Raw genomic sequence first — 20916 nt, 5'->3', positions numbered from 1 at the left:
TTTGTGAGGTGTTTTGTTCTCCAGTATTAAGAGAGTGTGTGTTCTCTTTGAAAACACAATGAGTGGTTGTATACCGTAAAATATTATAGTGGAATTTTTTTCATTTTTCTCGTGGTTTTTACCCTAATAATTTTTAGAGGTTTTCCACGTAAATTTCGGTGTCCAGTTTGTTTTTTATTTTCATATTTATTATCTCAAATTACCGTACGTGGGACCAAAATTTTTTACAATTTTTTTCTCTCTGAAGAGATCGTTAGTGTGGTGATTTGTGCGACATTACTACGGATCTGCTTGTTGTATCCTATGAAATAGTCGTCCGGTTAAAATACCGGAGGGAACGAATCTGTTTTAAAGAAACTGCACTTGCTACAGGTTTCGATTTGGTTTTGTTCTTATATACACAATACACATAACAATATACTTATTCCGTTTACTGCCTTGTCTTTACAAATTTGCCTCTATAATTCTGTTATTAGCAATTTCGCTAACAAAATGTTCTGAAGTTATTTGTTCCTCTGTGTGTTTTCTTAGTTATCAGTTCACATGCATGAAAGGTAACTTGCATATTATCAATATATTAAGTTAGATGATGGGGTAACTGATTTTTTTATGATAACATTATGAAATTATTCATATTGAATGTGTGATCAGATACACGATGAAAAGGGGAAAAAATGAAATTTCGGCAATTGTAAAATAAATGGAAAAAACGATGAAACATAATATAAAAATAACTAAAAAATTATTACAGTATAAAATTATTAATTTATTAAAAAAATAGATGTCAAATTTTATTAAAAAATATGTTTAATTTTTATAATTATACTAAAATTAATATTTGTACTCAAATGTTATATAAATAGATGTACTTTGAAGAAAAACGTGGAACGTTTTTTTAAGATAAAAATAAAAATTAATTACTCTAAAATCTAATAATTAATAATATATTTTAAATATAACAAGTATATATGGATCAATTTATGTTCGGAGTTTCCTCCTATTTAATAAACATGTTAGTATTAAAAATAACTGGAGTGCTACTCCCGCTCAATTATAGACTCAAACTGTACATATTTATTAGGGATGTCAATGGGTTTGGGTTTTACCCAAACCTGCAATGGACCCACCCCGTTTGGGGCGGGTTTAGGCATACTAAATGGGTCATGGGACGGGTCTCGAGTCCAATTTTTGAGACCCGTCTAGGTATGGGGCGGGTCATGGGTCCTATAATACCCGCCCCATATACGTGGATATAAATTGATGTGCCTGCGAAAATGGTTGTGAGGTGAGGTGGAAGGTAAATAAATCACATTTTTATTTTGTTATTGTACTTTCATTTTAATTTTGTTACTGTACTTACTCTCTTTAAATTACATTTTTTTACGGTTTTAAATTACAGTTTTATTTTTTCAATGTACTTTCTCTCTTTAATTTTGTAAGTAATTTTCAAGTAATTCACCAATTTGTCCCACCATTCTTGATGAAGAGAAAGATGATCCTGAAGAATGTGTCTGAAAGATTGCTTACTCGCTGATTTTACATTGATCTGTTTAAGTTCTGTTATGAGTTATTTTTGAGGATGTCAAGACTTTTTTTTGGAGAGCTAGTAACTCTTTTTTTTATGTGATTTATTATGTCGTGAAAATACTTTGTTTGTTATTATTAAGTGTCGTCGAAGACATGTATTAGTTTTCTATTATGTTGTATTTAATTGATTGTTTGTTTCATAATTCAGTCATGTGATAAGAAAATTACTATTTTCATTTTAAAAAAATTCGGGTCTCACGGGTCTCGCGGGTCTACCCGGCCTCATTTCGTTTTCGGGGTGGGATGGGTCCGAAGAATATTTAACCGGGGTGGGGCGGGTAATGGGTCCAAGTTTTCTTCATGGACCCGCCCCATTGACATCTCTAATATTTATTATTATTACACAAAAATTCATGTGAGATCGTCTCACGGATCAATTTCGTGAGACATATCTCTTATCCGACCTTATCCAATGAAAATTATATTTTTTTTGCAAAAAATATTATTTTATATTCTAAATATGCATGGATGTACCCATACGTCTCACATATATAAATATAGAGTAGGTTAGGGATGACAATTTTCTCCGAACCCATTGGAGGATCCGATACCCGACCAGAATAGAAGAGGGTATGGAGGGATTTTTAGACCCGATTAAATAATTGGGTAATCGGGTATGGGGATTTTCGGGTTCGGGTATGGAGGCATGTTTNATATATTCTTATTATAAAGTGTGAATAATTTTTCTTATTGTTCATTTAAATAATTTTTTAAATATTCATAACTTAATTCATTGAAACAATTTAAATTTGAAAAAATTCAATTGTATATGATAATTGGGTATTTGGGTAGTGTATGAGTATCCGATAATACGATGGATATGAAGATGTGGATGAAATTCAATACCCGATGGGTATGGGGATGGATTTAATAAATGGGTATGGGGATGGATGTATGAAATCCGATCCATACCCTACCCATTGCCATCCCTAGAGTAGGTCTCTTGTGAGACGGTCCCACGAATCTTTATCTGTGAGACTGGTCAACCATATCGATATTCACAATAAAAAGTAATACTCTTAGCTTAAAAATTAATACTTTTTCATGGATGACCCAAATAAGAGATCTGTCTCACAAAACATGATCCGTGAGATCGTCTCATATAAATTTTTACCATAAATATATGAAACTTTTCAAATAAAGTCTTCTCTTATTATTATGTTAAAGTTGAGACACAATAGAGATAAAATTGGTGGTGATATGAACAATTGTAATTTTAAGAATCACAAAAAATAATAATAAAATGGATGAAATTTTTTTTTTTAAAAGAAAACAAAAACCACGACAAGAACATATATTTTATTTTTTTAAATTTAATTAACTAATAATTGTGTGGTCATTATTATTTTATAATTAAACAACATGATGAAAAAATAATAACTTTTTTAAAAAATGATGACGTGGACACAGATTTCTTCCATTTGCTTTCCATTATTCGATTGATATTAGTAGAGCCTCTTCGCTCCAATTTCCCATCCTCCTTGGAATTTCAATTTCCAACATTTTCAGATCAATCCAACGATAATTTGATCTTTACATTGATCAACACGTGGAGAAGTGATGTCGGTGAGTTTCCGGCGGGTGAACACCGTCGCCGTGGAGTCACCGGCGGCGAATAACCACATTTCGCGGCGAGTCCCTTCGTCGATTGGTGGTTTGCGGATTAATCAAGGGAGAGGTGTTGGAGGAGGAGGGGGAGTAGTGCTGCGGTCGAGTCGATGGGTGATTGAGGCCATAGGGCAGAAGGAAGCGCGGCCTCGGTGCTGTTCGTTCGATAGCCATCATCCTAGTCATGAGGTTGTGGCTGTGGCGGAGAGGGGTTGTGGGGGAGCTGATCGGAGGGTGGAGGTGATGGTCGCGGTAGCTGCTACGGTGGTGCTTGGTGTTGGGAATCGAGTGCTGTACAAGCTTGCATTAGTCCCTCTCAAGCACTACCCTTTCTTCCTTGCTCAGCTCGCCACTTTCGGGTTCTTTTCAGCTTTTTACTGTCTCTGTAAATTGCTTTTATTTCAATTGATTATGAAATGATTTTGATTATTGTCTTTTTACTGCATTTTATTATCAAAATAATCAAATCTAATAAATTCATTAAGGTTGCAAGCGAAATACTTTAGTGGGTTTCTTCTCAAATAAAAATTTATTTCCACATATTCACAATAAATAATACAAGCCTTTTAATTTCAAAATCTTTATGAATCTTGGTGACTACGACGTAAGCATATTATAGAACAGGCGGCACACTGGCCTGAGTCCTGACCTCGCCGGTTTAGAAACATAAAGTTTGAAATAAAGCAAAAAGAAAATTTGCAGAAATCGTACTCTGTCGCTGTCGTTTGCTTTTTGTCAGAAGACCTTGTTGTGCTGTGAATGATTGTACTTCAGTAAGTCTCCGATGGCCGCGTCTTCTTCATTGATGGCTGTGCATTGGATTGCTTGCTTTGTTTCTTTGTCTGCCCCATCAATCAATATTGTGTCTCTTAAAGGCTGTGGACCTCTTTCTAACATGGACCTTCTATTGTTATAACTTGGATTTATGCGGATAAAAAGTGCTTTAAAACTTCAATAATTGATTCAAATTCTTACCATTTGTTAGTGTGGTTATAACATCACGAATTGATATTGGAATAACTCCAGGATAGTCAGAGACTAAGGCCTTTCGTTTCTGTGTAATGGTTTAGTTCATGTCTTTTTTTGCCGCGGGGCCTTACGCTTTTACGTGAAAAGGAAACACGGCTGGATATGTTGTAGACTTTGGGTTGGTGTGGGACACTTTAAATGAGAACCCCTGGTGGTGAATTGGATTTTTAAGTGGTGGGATCCCCATGGTAAAGTAGTTCACTTTTGGATATTCCACGTTTGCTCTCATTTCAACGTAAGGGTTGAGTGTGCAAAAACTTAAAGCTGTTAGTCATCAATTTGGTATAGAAAATTTTGTGCGTGGATATATATTTATCTAGAAGACCTATTTATTTAATGAAAAATAGTATTAAGTATCGAGGAGATGGAGATGGTCCCCATTGATGAATATTGATGTATCCTTTTCCCTTTAAATTAATGCCCCTCTTAACTGTAGAATGACAAGTGAGCTACTCGATACTAATCAGTGATTGCTTAATGAGGAATTGACGTTTTTAACTTTCGGTGTGGAAGTTAAGAGTTGTTCAATTATAATATTCGATTGGAAAGTAAACGGAGAAGTTGGAGAAAAATCCCCAATCAAAACATTTCTTTGGGTTCACTCCCTACCCACAAAATTGTGGTACTATGTCATACAAATTGTGGTACACTTCATGTGAAAATGTGGTACACTTCATGTGGAAATGTGGTACTAAAAAGTACCCAGGGACTGAACACAAAAAAAAACGACGGCTGGGGACTGAAGACCAATTTCCCGAAAGTAAACCAAGTGACTATATTAACGCTACGTTTGGTACGAGATATTATGTGGGTTTATGGTTTTTTAACCCCCATCTAATCCCATCTTTGGTAAGATTTTTATTTAACCAAGTCAATCCCTCCTATAAATGATTAGGTTATATTAACTAAGATAAAATAATGACTCCTCACCCCTTAGAATTATTTATCCAACTCTTAATCATCCTATTTTTTCAATTTTACCATTCTCCTATATCCAAAATCACCACCACTTCCAGCCACCGACCGCTCACCGCCGCCGATCGACCACCACCGGTCGGCCGACCACCGCCGGCCGACTGCCTCCGCCGACCGATCACCTCCAGCCGGCCGACCGGCGGCGGCGGCGGCGGCTGACCGACCGATTGCCCGCCGCTGGCCACCACACCGCTGCCGTCGCCGAAGTGGATGGGCAATTTTGTCAATTCATCAAAAGATTCTTAATTATCCTGTTCTTAACAATCATACAAAACATAATATTATTTTATCATTATATATTATATTTCTACTTTAATAATTCTTTTTATCATTTATCTTTAATCATTTCATGATTTTATCCTCCAACCAAACGTAGCCTAAGCGACTAGGGTATGTTATTCTTTTTGGTCTTTATACCAAGTCATTAGTTTAGGGGATGAGGATAAGATAAAAAGTTATGTTGGTGTTTTCAAAATAAAACAAAAAACTTGATCATTCTGGTCACATAAATTGCTGGAAAGAATTGATGCACTTCACGATTATTTTTTTAAGTGGGTCTATGTAGCGCTCTTATCCAAGCCACTAATAAACAGACTAATAAGTATGCTTAATTAAACTTGATAAGGACAATTAAACAATGGAAACCAAATAAATTAATAATCTTATAGCTCAAATGAAAACATGACAATAATATCAGTCTTAAACGTTAATACAACCATATTGAATTCATAATCTTGCATGAGAATACGAGAAACCAAATAAAACTTCCAGTGGATCACCACCGAAACTCAACTGCTCTAGCCACTGCCCTGGACGTCCAACCGAAGACCTGTCCTGTGGAATGAGTTGTCCAAGATGAAAACAAGGACGTGAGCGACAATAAGCCAATACGAGAATGTACGAGTATACAAATCGATATGATGCATGCGAAATGCAGTATGCTCGGATATCAAAGATCAAGTCTAGAATCTCATCTGAGTCTAGAGACGCCTGAGTGTATAGTCTCTGATATGTTATAGACATGTTTTGGCTCCCACACTCATCCTCAAGACCTGAACTTACAATATCCAGGGTCATCAGAGCCCACGGGTTCCGTCGAACACCGTAGCTCTCAATTCCCAACTGTTCACAATACAGAACATGGCTGAGCTGCCCAAACAAACGAGGTATATCTTAAAAAATATAAGGTCCAACGCGATATGTCATGCATAATATGTCAAAGCAGTAAAACATGTATCATGCAATATATAAATATGCAACATATAATTATGTATATTGCGCTTGAATATCTCAGTCAATACATCACGTACCTCACTAAAACAATGTGACTGAACGTCTATTCGTCTGAACCTAGACAATACCGACATAGTGAAATTACTATCATGTCAGATCCAGAATTACTAAACATGCTTCATAGTTATTCCTAATGATCCTTAAATCACTATTTAAGACTTCAGGATTATACCTGCGCCTGTCATCAGCCAGCGGGCTGATGACGTCTCGATCTGCATGTATCGGTTCACCAACCCTTCCTCGAGTCGACACTGGCTCTGAAGTTTCCCGACACTAAACTGCCCTAGAAACTGGCTAAAAAAACCTAAGGTATATGGCTAAAACTCGAGAGAAAGATGCTGAGGGAAAGCAGTTTAGGAAAAAGATGAAATCGGCTTCTATTTATAGGCTGCATCCACACTAGATCAGAAGATCCGAACTCAATTTTTTCTTCCATGTGTCATAATCTGATTCAAATAGTTGGATTTATCGGGATAAGGTAATCTGAAGTAGATTTGATGATCTATTCTAAATTCGGTGGATCCTAACATGCTGATCCTCAAATCACTTCCTTAATAATGATTAATTAACAACTCTTTAATCGCGTCTTAATTAATACTTCATTCAAATTAGGATTTGGGTCATTACAGTCTACTACAACATCAACATTGGCGAAAATGGATGAGAATTATCACATTTACAACTTATATTAAGGAGAACATCGTTGCATTCAAATTCTTATTCTTATTAATATAAAATGAACGATTTAAATCGTGGGTTGTTTGTCCATTCTTTGAACATTCCGACAATTATTTTTGCTGAAAAAGTTTACTTAATTGTGTCATGCTCCGAAACCGGGGTTAGTCGACACCGGCGTTGTTCAGCAACACATAATCGCCAAACAACAAGTTTCGTAGTACAGTATAAACCAAAAATAGTTTGTATCATAATTTCCATAGAAATAACATTGTCTTTTCAACGGAATTACTTAAAATGGTAGAAGTAATGCGTAAGCGTTTTACAACTTAATTAAACATAAACTTAAATTAAACGTCTTTATTGCGTCCATCATCAGCCCCAAAATTGGTCTGACTCTTCTTCCTTGATTTGTTCTTCGAACTTATCTGGGGACGGTAGAGTAAAGGGTGGGTGATATGATCATCACTCAGCAAGTGGGGCCATTCGAGCACATACATAACAAATATACACGAAAACGTACCATGCATTACATAATTCATATCATAAGCATATTTTTGACCTAGGCATTGAGATTCCTCTATTTTCTATGGTTTACTGATATCAGTTTTTAATTTTTACTCTTCTAAGGGGGCGAGGCCATATAACAGTTACAATCTCCCCGTGTAAGGGCCATACTTATCATGTTTTGGGAGTCCCACCTGTGACAAACCATGTCTTAGAATACTAGTACTTTAATACTTGAGGAAAAATTTAAATTTTCTTATTAAATAATTTATTATAAATATAACTCGTAAAACAATTTAACGGTCACACGCATACTAAAATAAAATTAACATTGAAACTCCAAGATTTTAAATACCACAGCCGCCGTAATTTGAAAATTCCTACATAATAAAAAATTTGAACTTACGAAAATAAAATTAATATTAAAACTCCAAGATTTTAAATACCACAGCCGCCATAATTTGAAAAATCCTACATAATAAAAAAATCTTAACTTACTAGTCACCATTACTAAGGCATAAAATTTAAGAAAATAATTTTAAAATGTGCATAATAAAAAACTCGTGAACTACAAGGTCCTCGGGTTTGCACTGTCACTAGCCTGAGCCTGCTCACTGGTCACCGTCTCCTGTCTTCTCAACTACATCATCTGCATCAATTAAGTCTAGTGAGCCTAATAACTCAGCATGTATAAACCGTGAATAACAAGTGGATACGTAATAAAAATCCATTCAATTTTAACATAGTTCGTACATAGCATAATATAAACATAAATACATATAAAGCGATTTTCCTGCATAAACATTTTCATAAAATCATATTTTCATACTAGTCATAATAATCGTAATTGTATATCATTTTGCTTAGAGTTCTATTCAATGCGAGTAGCCCATAACATAAATCGTTTGATCAAACTAAACCACAGTACTGGGCCGGCAGGGATTACCACAGCCCTTGGACTGGATGTTCACTCCCTAACATAACATAATTCCTCGGAAGAGGTTGGAGTGGTCCCTGGACACGTTCTCTTGTTTCCAAACCCGTAACATAATTTGACCACAAGACAAATCGCATACCTCAAAAATAATTATTTTGCACGTCATACATACTTGTGAACGTCGTGAACCTCGTTGGATCGTCCTTGGACATGTTGTCCTAACATACTAAAATTTATACCCAAAACAGACCTTAAGGTGCATTCGGACACACCGACTCCCGAATTGAATAGAACTATTTAGGACATACCAATCGACTCGGGACTCGACCCATGCATAAATACATTCTAACCTACTGCCCAAGGGCCTAGACCAGCCCCGAACCATGCCCGACCCCATACCATGCACAACGAACAATCTAGACACGAGTTGCCCAAAGAGTGACGCTATGGCACTTATGCGTTCCGTACGACTTCTTATCGATTCTAACTCGAACCAAGCCCTAGACTCGACCCTTAGACACCACATAAGCCTCTGGTCCAGCCCGTTCCATCCCATACACACGCACAGCCCCTCAAACAACCCAAAACTGTCCACCCTAACTCGCAAACACGCTCACGCGCGCTCACTTGTAACTCACAGCTCCAACCCATGCTGCCCAACCGGACCCTAACCGTCCCATACCAGGCTTACCTAGGGACCCTAAGAACCCATCAATACCATAGCCACGCACCTAGGTCCAGCCATCAACCAAACCCGACGTGAAACCCGTGCACGACCCCTTTGGTGCGGCCATGCGCTTGTTTTAGTTTCCTACTGTATAGCAGCCCTTTGCCCCATCATGAACCACCTAATGACATCTAAACACATCCTAAAACATCCCCATACGTAGCAACAAGCCCTAGGTACTGCCCAACGAAGGCGACAATCAAAACTCGAAGAAAACATAGGAGTTCATGCGTATTTCATATCGAAACGAGTTTTAATATTGCTCTAGCATACATATAATCAAACCAATGTATTTTCATGCATATTTTATATCAAAATATAGTATATAACATGATCGATGCATAAAGGAAAGGTTTAGACATGCCTTGCGTTAAAACACATGAAATATCGACAAACGAACGCGTGGGAAATGGAGGCCGAACGGATACGGATTGCTGCATTTCATGGCTTAAAAAGTGGCTAAATTTATCAAGGAATATTGTGTGATATGGAAGAAAATAAAAAACAAGCCTAGCCCTCACCTTGAAAAGTTGGCCGAGAGTTGTGTGTGAGTTTAGTGTGTGTTTTTGGTGTGTCTGTTGTGTGTGTGCGTGAGTTGACTATGAGGTAGGGTAGGATTCTTTTATATATTGCTTAGGATGTTCATTAGGTGTTTAGTTTAATTAAAACACCATTTAAAATTACTAATTAATCCCTCACAATTTAAATTACTAATTAAGCCCTCCAACTTTTGAAATAAGGGTCCTACACATTTTAAATTCTACCCATAATTAAATACTACCTAGTTTACTTAATTAAGTCATAAAAAAATTATTAAAATATTTATTTCAAGTGGACATATTTAAATCCCTTATTTTCGAATTTTGCTAATTAAAATACTTAACATTTCTATTTCACTCATAAATTGAATTTGGTCCAAAAAATGCTAAAATTTATAAATCCTTTAAAATACTATTTTTTTAACTTAAAATAAAAATATAACTTAAATTTTTAACATCTTAATCGTCTCTGGTTTTCTTTCTCGGTTCGGTATGAGAACATTCGTATGTAAACTAAAACTCATGAAAACATCTTAAATATAATAAAATATGCATAATAAAATAAATATATATACATTTAAAATAATTTAACACATAACATGCATCACCTCCATTATTAATTAAATACTTAAATTATTTTAATCATGCATGGGGTTTACGTGTACTAGTTTTTGGGCAGTACATCACCCATATCCAGTTGAATTCTCACAGTGCCAAAACATATAACGTACGATAATCGTATCAAAAAGAGGTAGAAACAGAATAACGGTGCTCGACCGAAACTTTCAAAAACGAAATAATTTATACACAACATATTTTAAAACAAGCCCACTTACCTCAGATTGGGATGCTAAAACGTGAAGGGCACTGCTTCCTGGCTAGGATTTTCGAATCCTCCTTGGATCTGGACTGCAGCAGCGCTTCGCTTATCGATAGAACTTGAAGTGCAAAAATTCGAAAATTCAGCAGCACTTGGAGAGCAACTTTTCGAAAATATGGAGTGTTTAAATGGTGTAAATTTAGAATGACTTGGTTGTGGTATTTATATGGGTGAGGTGAAAATATTACCAAAATTCGTTGATAACCCTTCCAAAATTTCCAGATATTTCTTCCATAATTTCGAGTTAATTATTCCATAATTCAAGATGCTTCTTCCATATATAATATCATGTCATAAATTGAAAAACGTGTCCACCAAGTATATTTAAATTCGAATTTTGACCTTGAACTGGATGGTTGAATATAGACTATTTTCTTGTGCAGATTTATAATGTATCTAGACTGCACTGAAATTTTCTAGTTCTTTGTTGAGAAAACTATCATGTATGCAATATTTCTTTCCAATTAGATTGATATGCAGCCTAAATTTTTGAAAGTACTATGTATCTTTCACTAGATTTCGAATTTCATGTATTTATTGGCTTGGAAAATTTTTGAATATCATGTATTATTTGATATTTCCGAATTTCTTATTATTTAACATAACACGAAGAATTCGAAAAATAATATCTTATACATGTCTGTGATCAATTAATAATTACATCTCCAAAAATATTTGGGTTTTCACAAATTGTGTATATTATATGTCTTAATTATGTATATTATTTATATGAACCTATATAGAGCACTTCCACAATATCGATTAATTAAACTCATTTAATTATCAAATCATGATCATATTTCAATAGAAGGAATTGGTGCCATGCAACATGCATGACAACCCCCTCTATACCTGTTATAATGCACTAACAACCTTTGGTCATAGTCGTGTGCAGTACCATCTTTTACATTCGATGTCCCAATCGTATATTAGGATATCGGTTTCACAAGACCGCAACATGAACACAATGTACAATATATACGTTCCAAAGTTTCATAACTAGTCCATATATATTGTACTCTCTTTCACTTGATAATGCATAAAATATCTACACATATGTGTGAGCGGCGAATGCTAACTGCAATGTCAAGCTCCTATTTGAATTACAAAAACACTGAACCCCCTTAAGGAAAACATATATGATGGCCATCACAATTTCTTTAGAAAAATATTCATACTCTTGTAATGAGTGATATTCTCCTAGCATGATGTCTAAGAGTTCAAAAGATTGCGAAAGGGTGATATTTATTTCGTTATTTGTTCAGTTGACAGATGCTATACATAGTAATGCATTTTTGGGAAAATAACCAAAATGGTCCTCTAAGTTTGTCTATTTAGTGTTTTTGTCTTGTAAATATTCAAATTTGGGTTTTAGTTCTGTAAATTAAGTTATGTCGACTTCTGGTCATTTTTGTCGTAGCACTGATGTGTAATCGACACATCAGTATTTCCTGACACCACGTCAGAATTCCATGAAAAGAATTTATAGGCAATTCACAACCTAACTTACAGGACCAAAACCCAAATTTGGATATTTATGTTACAAAAGCACAAAATAGGCCAAGAGTACCATTTTGGCTATTATCCCATTTTTTTAAACACTTCTCAATATTTATATTTACCTGGAACAAAATGCATCGAGAAAGCGCACGTAGCTAGATGAAATTATTAATGCAATATTGTCTGTGATATTAAGCTTGTTTATATTGTTATTACTTGTATAAATAGAAAAGCATTGACTCATATTAAGAGTTTTTACATAAATATTTGAACCGTATAAAAATTCTCTATTAGACTGGCTTTATGCAATCAATATTACCACGTGAGAATGAAAAATAGTGTTAGATGAATGATCTTGTCAGTAATGGTTTCATATTTCTTTAAAAATTTATCGAAACTGTCATTACATACCTATGATATTACTGATTGTAGCATGTTAACGTTATTTTTCTAGGTATGTATTTGTATACTTCTCTATTTTGTATCTCCGTTATCAAGCTGGCAAGGTTACCGATGAAATGCTATCCTTGCCTAAATTTCCATTAATAGCTGTTGGCTTCTTGGAGGCTCTCGCAGCTGCATCTGGAATGGCTGCTGGAGGTAATCTACTGATGATATTTTTGTTGCAGATGTTTTATTTTCCCTCTTGTGCTGGATTTTGAAAATTATGATGTGAATCATTTCAGTGATGTTGCTTACATTTGCTGAAGGTTTTGACCTGACTTGTAATGTTTTTTGGACACCTAATACTCAAGAATTTTTTTTATATTTTACATATATCAGTGACCTGATCAAATTCTAACGCATACTACCATGAGTTGATTGTGTAATTGAAATATACACACACACATTTAAATGTGAGCTCATTTAATTTTCAGAGTGAAAAAGTTTGTGAAAGTGTCAATATTCATCATACACTTCACTCTATTTTACATTATAACAGTTATGAGAAATTATTCTAGTGGCCTGATTCATCCTAATTTTTTTATGCTTGAGCAGCAATTCTTTCGGGGGCTGCAATTCCGATATTATCTCAGGTAGTGATGACATATATTTGTTTTTCTGTCTTTAATCGAATATGATTCTTAGTTCTTGCATTGACTAAGTTGTGATATATTGAATTTAGTGGTTGCTGAAAATACATTAAACAGAACCTCAAAATTGTGACACTGGATAATATGCCATTTAAAAGATAAATTTGGGGGGCACTGTAATTTTGGAATTTGACGAGTTTAGGACTATAATAACATGTATCTCGTTATTCATCCACTTGAAAGTTGAAATTGCAAGTAAATTAAGAAATTTTTAATCTGAAATTTAAGTTCGTGATTTCAAAATCATAGTTCCATTCCAGGTTTTTGTGAAGCTTATTTGTTTTATTTTCATGTTTAAAAACAAATACGTAATCTGTTTATCACTTAGAGACATAGTATGACAGTACAGTTAATTCAACTTCATTAACATGTCTCTGCGTTTAACTAATTTAGTCGGAGCAATAGAATTACTTTGACTGTTTGCTAATGTTTTACAGAGCTTTCTTGTCTGGCAACTTGTCTTATCTTATGTCTTTCTTGGGAGGAGATACAGTTTCAAGCAATTATTTGGTTGCTTTCTGGTGGCGGTGGGTGTCATTGTAACTGTTGCAAGGTAATTCATATCAATCCCATTCTCTCTCTCTACCTCACTCAACACATATCCACATTCCAGCGATCTACACTCTACGATAGATTATTAGCTTCTACGAAAAACAGCATGCTCAAGAACTTGAAAATTAGGCTAGAAAATGGCTTTACGCTCGTTATTAGTGGAGCTTGAGAAGTCAGAAAATTCAGTTGCTCTTTTGGATATTTCTTCAGAAACTTGTGGATTATCTTACACCAATTTCAGCTCTCACATAGGTTCTAACTTCTTTCTCATAAAATTAACTATCAGATTTAAATGATTATAACAAATTATCATGTTCGCTAATTATCTTGTAAAATTTTATAAGAATTGGTCTAGAAAGGATATCAGATTACGATTACAAATGATTGAGATCTGAGTCACCCTTTCAAACAATGACTGTGCTTTTCATCAGTATGAAGATCATGGGCTTGCTGCAGGGAAATAGCATCGATTCTGGTCATTTTAATTTGGTTACTATTTAGTATCATGCAATAGATTAAGAACTTTAAAGATGGTTTAATTGATTCTTTGTTTTAATAAATGATTCTGAAACATTTGAAAGTATTGTGGTTTCTGTCCAGTGTTTTTTCACAAATAAAAAATTGGACATTTTATATATTTATAATTGCAATGCTTAAATTGCATAAGCTCTATGGGACAAAGAAGTGTCTGTATATCTCTTCTAATACCTAGAAAGCCCTTCACCGTTGCTTGTGACGCTGCAAGTCCTGGCATATCTTTGTTATGTATTGTTTCAGTCATCCCTTTTTGCACTTGCAGTGGATCTGGTACCGGTTCTCTGATGGAAGCTGGCATATTTTGGAGTATTACGATGATTGTTTCTTTCTTATTGCAAGCTGCTGATACAGTGTTGAAGGTAAAGCTTCCTCTGTGGGTAATTGAGCTCCCTTGTACTTATATTTCCGTAGTTACTCTCACCAATTATTTTATTATTTACAGGAAACAATATTTTTGGATGCTGCTCAAAGATTGAAGGTAGGTATGTCACAGTTTTACCCTTTCGCCAACTTATACATCATGACTCATGAGTTTTATGATTCACTCTTATATAGCATCTTACAAAAAAATTATTTTCTTTCGTTTTTAAATTCTTCGTACTAGAAGAGTTGGTATTCCTGGGTTCAGTCTCCAATTCAAACGAAACCTTTTTCAAGTTCCTTTGATCTTAAAAACATTATTTCTGTGGGCAAAAGTTGGTTATCATCTAGTTGGAGTTCCTTTGTGTCATTTAGTCTGCAAGTGGTATCTGAAGGAAATACAAACTCTTGACCTGCATTTTGCAAATTCTATATATTAGATCTATGCATGCACATAAGGTAAATGAGAGTGTCATTTATGTTCATCCATTGAGAATCATGGAACATCTCCGGAGTATAAGACAAGCTCTGTGTTCGAGGATTTCCACTGACTTCCATAAAAGTTAATTTCTGATAATGTTGGTGCTTTTAATTTCAGTAAATTAAATACCTAATTGTTATTGCATTCAGGGAGGTACAGTGGATCTATTTGTCGTTAACTCCTTTGGATCTGCTTTCCAGGTTAATGTTTAATCTGACCCTAAATTTTTTTGGAATGCCATGTACTTCAACTTTACCGGAAGCTTGAACTTGCTTATTACAGGCAGTTTTTATATGCCTCTTTCTTCCATTCTTGTCGAACTTATGGGGTATCCATTTAATCAATTGCCAAGTTATCTCAAAGATGGTGCTGCCTGCTTTTTGAATGTTGGCACCATGTCGAGCAGTAAGTCATGTGCTACTCGTGATTCTGCTATTTAGCCAACTTTATTTGTACTTCTTATTTTTGCACTATGGAATCGCACAAAATTTCATATTTTCTTGCCTATGCATTAAAACTCTATCTGAATTGTTTTAAATTTCGTCTGCCTTATTTTGAAACTAAGATAACTGAAATCAGAGTAAACCTCTCTTATGCACGTTGTACTTATCCTTCTGCCCTTGGTGTTTGTATTTGCTCTTGGTTAACGAAAAATTGTACGTTAACTGGTGTTAATCATGTTTCTACATGCAGTCAAGGAATTTTATAAGAGTTGCCTTGCTTGAGAACATGTTAGCTTTTTTCGTATCTAAATTTTGTGGCTCGAGATATGTATCTTGAGCCACAGCCCAAAGTAATAAGCCTTTTTTGGTTGAGATGCGTACATTTGGAGAAAATGAATCATTTTAAAATCTGAATATAATATGTATCTTAATTATGTCTAATTAAACATTTCCCAAAACACACACGCACAAAAATATACAGGTCAACTCAATTGTTCTAGAGAAGTTATAGCTGATAACATTATATGCTGTTTTCGCCACAGGATGCGACGGTGCACCTTTACTACCGCTGCTCTTTATCATTGTAAACATGGGTTTTAATATATCATTGCTGCATCTTCTCAAGATTTCTTCAGCTGTAGTATCCTGTCTTGCATCAACATTTTCAGGTTCGTTTATTTTGTCATCTTGTCACTTTTAACTCTCATCTGAAACTTCAAGTGGACTGGTGATTTCCATTGCATTACTAGTCGTATAATCTTCTTCAACTTTGAAAGTTTAGAATTCAAATTACTCAAAATATGATGATTCCTTTCTCGGTCTCTTTGTTCGAGAAATTAATAATACTGAATCCTAAAGAATTGACAGTACTTGCCAGACCAGATGCTTTATTAACACTACCCAATTAATTGTAATCCAAAAATTAAGATGATCAAAATGTCACAATGCATCATCCTCGTAATCATTACTTACGGAACTCAGATTATTTGATTTTGACGTTCATTTCCTTCGATATGATCTCATTCAGCATGCATGTCCTTTTGAAACATGTTTCTTCTAATTACATCATGTTTTATTGGCAACATCCCTGGTTTTATTTTTTCTTGCAGTGCCAATATCTGTATACCTATTTACATTGCCGCTGCCATATCTTGGCGTTGCATCGTCTCTTCCGCCAAGGTTTCTAGCCGGCGCCATCATCCTTGCTGTGGGTCTGATTACATACACGTGGACACCTTCACTCAATTCATCGAGTAAACCTCTCTCACTAGTTAACCCGAGAACCAAATGAATTTCTTGATGTTGAGACACCGAAAAATAAAGGAGAGTTAATGGTAGCATGTGAATAGAATTTCAAAGTAAGAACGCCTGTGTCGCCTGGTACCTGTAATATCCAACAGTCGATGTCATTTCTTCTCTCCAACTTATTGTGAATACGACTCAATTTTTGTGCCAAATTCGTGTAATATTCTGTACCGAAAACAAAACCAATTTCCAATTCATCAACTTCAAAGCTTTAGTTTTTTTTTAAAAAAATATTGTCAGAATCTTTCCTTCTACTTTATTTATAATCCATGTGAAACAAAGCAAAAACTTGTGTCAGACGATTTTGTGAGACAGATCTTTTATTTGGATCATCCATGCAAAATATTATTTTTTATGCTTAGATACCGTTTGGTTCACTGTATTATTTATCTATATTTTTATCCAATCCAATCTCATATTTGGTGCACCATATTATTAATCTATAATTTATCTTACATAAATCAAATCATTAATCATTTATTTCACATCAATCAGATCATTGAATTGAAATTACAATATTAACCTTAATAAATAATATTATAAATATTTTATTAATATTTTCAAAAGGACAAAATGGTAATATTACATTATCTCAAATTTAATTAAATTAATCAATCAAATCAAATATTACATTAACTATCATTTTTATTTATTTTATTATTAAATAATATTACTTTATCTCCGTACTATTTGTCTCATACCACGAACCAAACGATACCTAGAGTATTATTTTTTATTGTGAATATCAGTAGGTTGATCCGTCTCACAGATAAAGATTCGTAAGACCGTTTCACAAAAGACCTACTCTAGATCAAAATTGCTCGCAATCTTCTTTTTAGAAATCGAACTAACTTGCAACTCATTTGCCGAACAGGAAACCTTGCCCTTGTTACTAATTGTAAGATGAGTACTTGTAATATATACAAAATTGATAAAATGATTTTTTAGTCTATTAATTTATCTATTTTAATTTTTTTTGGTTTTGATTTATTAAATTTTCAAAGTTTGATTTTAGTACACTAATTTTAATATATCGTTATCTTGGTTCAATTGCTAATGTGGTATCTGAGAAGACAACTATTTTCGATACAAAGTGTCATATCAATATTTTGTGTCATATCAGTATTTTCCGGTGTCCAACTAGCAATTGAATCAAAATAAAAATTTGTAACAAAAACAAACTTTGAAAATTTAATTAATCAAAATTCAAAATTAAACAAGTTAGTAGAGAAAAATTATTTTCCCATATAAAATTATAGCTACCCTTAGAAATGGAATTGGGGATGGTAAACAGCGCTACGCCAGATATGGCGTAGCAATAATATAGTATGTTTTTTTATTTTTATTTTTTTGTTTTTATTTTAATAAATTATATTTCCATTTATTTGTGTTAAATGGATTATTTTTTAATAATTGTGTGCATTAAAAACTTAATATTACATTTCCTGGCGTTTCAATGTTATAAATTTTTTTTTTGTTTTTCTTTTAATAACTTATAAATTTTATTAATCATCTATTAAACAGATGATTAGATTTGTTTTATGCCATGATATTTAATATGAATGTATTATGCCTATTTTTCAAATCAATTGTATAATTTATTTATGTATGGTATTTAATTTACTATCAAAATTAGTGAACATGAAGTAAATAAAATTAAACTATTTTATTAATTATTCAAACTAAATTATTTATGTAATTCATAAATTAATAAATAAAGAGTCTCATTAAATAACTTTTAGTTAATTCATATTGTTTTTACTAAATCATTTATTATATTTACTAATTTAATTAAACTCATTTTTTTATAAACTTATTTGAATTAATTATTTATTAGATTTATTTAAGTTATAATTACTGTTTCTAAATATAAAATTAATTTTATAATAATTAAGAGCAAGATTTTGAGAAGGATCCGACTAATTTCTTCTCTGGCTTATCTCACCCCTTTTGACATCACCAGATTGTATGAATTCCATGATTTCAAGCATCTGACCGGCCCCCAAGAGTAGTCTGAAAAAGATCAATACGGTTATTGAGTTCATTTTTGATCTTCGTGACATGGCCAGAGAGGTCAACAACTGCGGAGGATTGGCCCTTCTTCTGGCTTTCAATCATCTTTAACTGCGCATAGAGATTACGTCCAAAGCTTCTGAATTAATGGCATGATAAGCAAAAGGCACAACATCCAGCCGGACTCCAGATACGTCCAAAGCTTTGAAAGCTGGATAAGGATGAAGAGTGGGAACTTCCAGCTCAACTGGTACATCCAAAATTTCAATGACTGGATCATCAGAAGCCCTGATTTCTGGAGGAGCCTAAAAAAATGATGAAATTCAGAAAGGGATTTAACCACATCATCCACTGTGGTTAATGAAACCTCAGGAACATAATACTCTCGAGTGGCTGGATTCATCGGAGGAGGAGGAGCAACAACAATAACTTGAGCAGTAGAAGTGGTACAAGAACTGATAATGATATTGTTGGTCTCACTTGCGGTAATTTGAGATAATAAAATCCGAAAATAAAGAATAAACTGGACACCGAGATTTACGTGGAAAACCCATAAAAATTATTAGGGTAAAAACCATGGGCAAGATGAAAAGAATTTCCACTATAATATTTTGTGGTGTACAACTCACTCAATGTGTTTCCAAAAAGAACGCGCACTCTCTTAATACAGGAGAACAAAACACCTCACAAATATTATAGAACTAATCACTTAAATGCTATTAGATGAGAGAAAACTCGAAGAAGGGATGATTTCAGAATGAAGGGGGAGCTCTATTTATAGAGCCTCTGTCAGTGTGAATACGCGTATTCTTATTCAACACGTTGTCCTTGCCAACCCATTTTGAAAAGTCTTTTTGCCGACATTTCTCCCACTTGGAGATTTAATTGAGAATCAAACACATCTTCACACTTCCTTTCAATCTTGTCATTCCTTGCTGCTTACGTTTCCGCTAGACCACTTGAGGATCTACACCACTCAAACTTATCAGTGTTCACTAGCTTGGTCAGAAAATCAGCTATGTTATCCTTTGTATGGATCTTCTGCAGATCCACGCTTCCTTCTTCTACTACTTCCCGCACAAATTGAAATTGTACTCCAATATGTTTCGTCCTGGAATGAAAGGCTGGATTCCTTGCAATGTGCAAGGCATTCTCACTGTCACAAAAGAAAGGAACATTCTCTTGTTGTGTCCGATCTCCTCCAATAACCTTTTAATCCATATTGTCTCCTTGCAACCTTGAGTAGCTGCCATGTATTCTGCCTCTGTTGTAGATAACGTCACAATTGTCTGCAGTTTTGAAACCCAGCTTACTGCTCCTCCTGCAAGTGTAAACACATAACCAGTAGTAGATTTTCTCTTATCAGGATCACCTGCATAATCTGAATCGACATAGCCCCTGAGTGTAAAATCCGATCCTCCATAACATAATGCAGCATTCGAGGTACCCTTAATGTATATAAGGATCCTCTTCACAGTGCTCCAATGCTCTCGTCCATGATTCGCCATATACCGACTAACTGCTCCCACTGCTTGAGCAATGTCCGGTCTTGTACAGATCATAGCGAACATCAAACTTCCCACTGCTGATGCATACGGTACTCGAGACATCTCCATCCTCTCTGCTTCACTTCTAGGACACATCTCGGAGGATAACTTGAAGTTAACAGGAAGAGGGGTTGATATTGGCTTACTATCTTGCATGTTGAAGCGTTGCAAGAGTTTCTTCAAATAATTTTTCTGGGAAAGCCAAATCTTTCTGTTACTTCTGTCTCGGTGAACTTGCATCCCTAGAATCTTGTTTGTTGGTCCCAAGTCCTTCATATCAAATTCCCTAGCCAACTGTGCCTTCAATCCTTGGACCTGATCTTTGTT

At 34.5% G+C, this 20916-nt stretch overlaps 1 pseudogene; it reads left to right on the top strand.

Annotated features, from left to right (window-relative positions):
• Positions 1-3011: 3011 nt before the first annotated feature.
• LOC140981778 (protein CLT1, chloroplastic-like) lies at positions 3012-17260 on the top strand (annotated as a pseudogene).
• Positions 17261-20916: the final 3656 nt, after the last annotated feature.

The sequence above is a fragment of the Primulina huaijiensis genome, chromosome 7, assembly GCF_012295235.1.
Source record: "Primulina huaijiensis isolate GDHJ02 chromosome 7, ASM1229523v2, whole genome shotgun sequence".
Classification (NCBI taxonomy): Eukaryota; Viridiplantae; Streptophyta; class Magnoliopsida; order Lamiales; family Gesneriaceae; genus Primulina; species Primulina huaijiensis.
The sequence above is the reverse complement of the archived record's forward strand: the minus strand, read 5'-3'. Positions and strand labels throughout refer to the sequence as shown.